General features: G+C 31.1%; 1 long non-coding RNA gene across 1 annotated transcript; it reads right to left on the bottom strand.

Annotated features, from left to right (window-relative positions):
- Positions 1-2,372: 2,372 nt before the first annotated feature.
- LOC126890714 (uncharacterized) lies at positions 2,373-4,453 on the bottom strand. Its single transcript, XR_007700417.1, has 2 exons — positions 3,772-4,453; positions 2,373-2,656 (listed from the first exon to the last, which is right to left on the bottom strand). It is a non-coding gene; the product is annotated as an uncharacterized LOC126890714 (long non-coding RNA).
- Between the last annotated feature and the right edge of the window lie 398 nt (positions 4,454-4,851).

The raw sequence follows: 4,851 nt of genomic DNA, 5'->3' as shown, positions 1-4,851 counted from the left end.
CACGCCTGTATCGATTTATATCTTAAAAATGTGCTTAAGAAAAATTAGGTTAAAAAAACGGTATGATTGCAATGTTGCCTGAGATGGCATAGTAAGCAGGTGGATAAGATGGCATAGGTATTCCATCTCACCCTTATGCGTTTTTACACTGCATTAATTTTGTTATATGATTGAAGTTTGTCGTTACAGTTATGGATCGTTTTAAGAGGAATTCGAACCGACAAAATCGATTCCGTCGATATTGAGACAAGTGACGAGGAAGATGCTGCTTGCATTTTTTGTATTGGCCTCTTTTCATTATCTCGTTCTCGAAAAACCTGACTAAGATGTGCCAAATGACTAACCTTGCCAAATTTGTGGCAAGTGGTCATATTCCGAATGTGCCGGTGTACCCAAGACTACAAAAAAAATTATTTGTGACTTATGAGTCGAGATTAGTGCCTTTATTTCAAGGGTATGCCATCTTACCCACATGTATGTGGGTGAGATGGCACATGTAATACTTTACAATTTATTTTCTCAGAAAAAAACTATAATATGTACCTTGTTAAAAAATAATGTTATATTTATGTAAATGTTCCTAGCACTGACTTTGATTTTTATTACATGTCTAACTCTATCGATTATCGATTACAAAATATTAAAAAAAAAGTATGCCGTCTCAGGCATATCTCCCCTAATAAACATGTATTTAAGTTTTTGTCTTGAATTTTTAAAAAAAAATTCACTTTCCGTTAGTTCGGATTTGCGGGGTTCTACTGTATGTCAAAAATATATATGGGGGGGGGGGGGTCAAAATATAAGTGAATAACCCTGTACATCAAGAAATTTACTACCAACGTCTCTGTTACTGAATATATCACTAAGTACAGGGCAATCTATTTAAAACTTAAAAAATCAGCTAAAAAATTATACTATCAAAATCATCTGAGAAGCTTTAAAAGTGTTGCAAAAGAAATTTGGTCCATAATAAACAATCTTCTTCGAAATCAAACTCACAAAGCTCAAACATTTTCCCTTCCAGACCATGAATACTTTATTAATGTGAGTAAAATTATAACATCAACTATTTTGTCACAAGAGATCAATTTTGTTAAGATCCGATTTCCTATCTCCCTAATTCAAGAAAGGTCTCAAATTCATTATTTATAAGACTAGTTGATTAATCTGAACTGATCCAAACAATCAATAGTATCAAAAGCAAATCTTCCTGTAGTACTGATGGACTATCCATAAAAATTGTCTCAAATCTCCCAGAAAATGTGTTGGGAGTCCTCATCCCACTAATGACTCTTTTAAGGGGCTATCCTAGTGTAAAAGAACGAAATTCACATACTTTTTTTGGGAATATCTAAAATAAAAAGTACTGTACCAATTGTTTTGAAAATTTGCATGACTATTTATTATAAAAAGAAGTACATACAAGTAAAACAATTTTCATAAAAAAAAATAATGAAAATTTAACGATTTATGCCCTATCTACTGGCACAGTGAAAATAAAAAACATGGCTCCACTGCTGCAGCGATTGGGACTAATAGAGATCCTGAATTATAAAATTGCAAATACATATTGATTATTGAAATATAAGTTATTTCCTATACCATCAATTAGGATTTTTGGAAAAATGACGAAGTGTTGAAATTTTTTTAAATTAGCTAGAACATTTTCAGTTTCAAAAACCTCCAAATTGACATTTTTTATCCGATTAAAAAAATCCCTATTTGATGGTATAGAAAATAACCTATATTTCAATAATAACTTTGGTATTTTATGTTTCAGGATCTCTTTTATTCCCAATCACTGCAGCAGTGGAGCTATGTTTTTATTTTCACGGTGCTAGTAGATGGCGAATAAATCGTTTAATTTTCAATATTTTTTTATGAAAATTGTTTCACATGTACTTTTTATAACAAATGTTCATGCAAATTTTCAAAATAATTGGTACAGTACTTTTTATTTTAGAAATTCCCAAAAAAGTATATGAATTTCATACTTTTACACTAGGATAGCCCCTTCAGAAAGGTAAATTTCTAGAGCTGCTTAAAGACAGCCATCATTATTCCTCTTCATAAGGGTGGTGAAAAATCTAATGCCTGCAATTATAGACCTATTGCATTACTACTGGTACTCTCAAATAGGACTCATATTACACAAGTATAAAAACTTGTTGCTGGTATGAGCACATTGTGTAAATGTTAGGATTTAAAGAGGATATAAAAACCTTCAATACGATTATGAGCGTTAGTCTCTTTATATCCTAACATTTTTTTTGTTATTGTTTTAGTTTATTGTTTTATTGTGTTTATTATTGTTTTTTATGACTCTGTAAGTTTTGTGTATAAATTGTACAATTTTCCATGACAATAAAGCATTGTTCTATTCTAAGTTGTCTATTTTGTTAAACCAAAGCATTGATTATTATTACAAAATATTAATATAATCAATTAAATAATAATATTAATCTCACAAACAATATAGGAAGTATAGTTAAAAAGAATAAACATAGTAATCCACAAGGAAATAAATCTGCACATAGCTATAGCCCAAAGTAACTTCTGTTGTTTATCCAAATCTTCAATAGTCAAAAACATTTGTGTAAAATTAGGTTCCAGCAGTTTCTCCTTTTCCTACATTTAAAATAGCTGGTGTTTATTCCTAAAAACAACAAATACATAAATAAAAACTCTAAATTGTATACCATAAAAATATCATACAAATATGACAAAATATCACAAGAGTATTTTAACATTATTTAAGGACAATTGCCATAATAAGCCACAACAAAAATGTATTAAGTGAAAAAGCTATAGAGCTGAAACAGGAAGTTGCTATGTTTGGTCTATATATTAATGAAAGTAAAAAAAAATACATAAATGGAGTGCACAAAGTCGAATCCACATGAGAATCTGAAGGTAGACAACCATACCTACGAATATGCCTCCACTTTTCCCTACCTAGACTCAATAATAAAAAATGACAACACCTGTCAAGAAATATAACAACGGATTCTTATCGGTAATAAGAAGTGTTTTTATGCATACAAAGACGTAATGAAAAGTAAGTTACTGTTACTGAATCGTGAGTATAAGCTTAGAATCTACAACAGTAATTACACCAGTGGTCACATATGGATGTGAAATGTGGACCATCTCAACCACTAATGAAAATCAACTGAGAATATTTGAGCGTAAAATACTAAGGAACATATTTGGACCAACACATTGTAGAGATGGTTCATGGAGAATTAAAATGAACCACAAGCTGAATGAACTAATGCAGAGCGCAGATATTGTTAGATTTGTAAAGTCTCAAAGACTAAACTTTCTTGGTCGCTTAGAAAAAATGTCAGATAATCGAGCTGTGATGTCAGAGATGGAAGCCCCAAGGAAATATAACAAGAGGAAGGTCCTGTAACAGATGGATAGACGATGTAGAGAAGGATCTTAAAACCATGAATATCAGGCAGTGGTGCAGGAAAGTAGCCGACAGGGCAGAATAGAAGAATGCTGTTAAGCAGGCAAAGATTTACAAATGGTTGTAGTGTCATTAGAAGAAGAAGATTTAAGGACAGTTTAGGCAGGCTATATGCATTAAGGCATTATTAAGCTTTGCATTTAACCATATTGTAATACACTATATCTTACATGGTCAAGCATGATTTTCTTTACATAACCCTTGTTCTAAACTAGAACCGAATTGGTAAGTACATATATATTATTATTGTAGACATTTTAAGAACTTATTACTTAGTTGAATTACTTTAAACTTACCACTTATTAAATGTTTACTGCATACTGTCATATTTTAATTTGTGGTCTGTTCTCTTTATTGCTTTTATCCAATGTTCCTGCCTTTGTTTGGATAAAATTCATTTAAATGTATTGCATGGGGGAAATGTATAGCCTTGGGAACAGTAAAAAGTGAGGATTTTATCCCTGTCTGTCCTATTCCCGCAATTTACAGGCTTCTCAAGAAAGCCCTTGCTACAAGTCGGTCAAACACAAGGAAAAGTGTTTTTTCTTGTTTACACACAAACAAATTGACACAAACTGATAATTACTATGGGATAATTCAGTTCTGTAGGCTATAAACAACTTTATATTTAATTTACTATCACAATTTCGCTGCACAATTAACAATAAAAAACAAAACCAAACAGAATATTCGTCTAAAAACATTTACAAATAAATGTCAATGTAAACAGTGACGTCAGTGACTAAATAAAAATAACAGGAAAGACATCAGCTAACTTCGTACTTCTCCTAACTTAAATGACGTTTATCATACTGTCGCAGCTTTACTATATGTAAGAGTGAAGTAGCACTAATCCAAAGAAAAAAGATGGTGTCGTCACTTCGCTCCGAATGACACTCTCTCTATGTCAATATATACATGCCCCGCTAACTCTTACTATATTCGCTCTCGCGAGATTTTTTTTGAGACATTCGGAATAGGAAACGTACAACACAAAAATTCCTACCTCACACTATTAACTGCTAAAATCAACTCAAATCAACTTAATCTTTCATTAAAAAAAGAAGAATTATTAGAAATAGTGGGAGTGTCTACTAATCTCATAAAATTTTGTGAAGTTTATTTCTACAAAATATTTTTATTTTGTACAATAAATAATTTTCTCATTTGCTATCAATACATTATAATGGTTTAAATAAATAAATATTGATTGGCGTAAGGTTTATGTTATTTTTATGTCTGTTTACTATTAATAATATTGGATATGAGCAGGTGCGTTGGTTTTGTAGTAATTTCCAGTCACTTCTGACAACTGAATTTTTCAAAAAAGAAATTACTAACGTCAGTGTCAAAAAAAATCTCGCGAGAGCGAATGT

This window comes from Diabrotica virgifera, chromosome 8, assembly GCF_917563875.1.
Source record: "Diabrotica virgifera virgifera chromosome 8, PGI_DIABVI_V3a".
Lineage (NCBI taxonomy): Eukaryota > Metazoa > Arthropoda > Insecta > Coleoptera > Chrysomelidae > Diabrotica > Diabrotica virgifera.
Note: the sequence above shows the minus strand (reverse complement) of the source record. Positions and strands in the feature narration are given on the sequence as shown.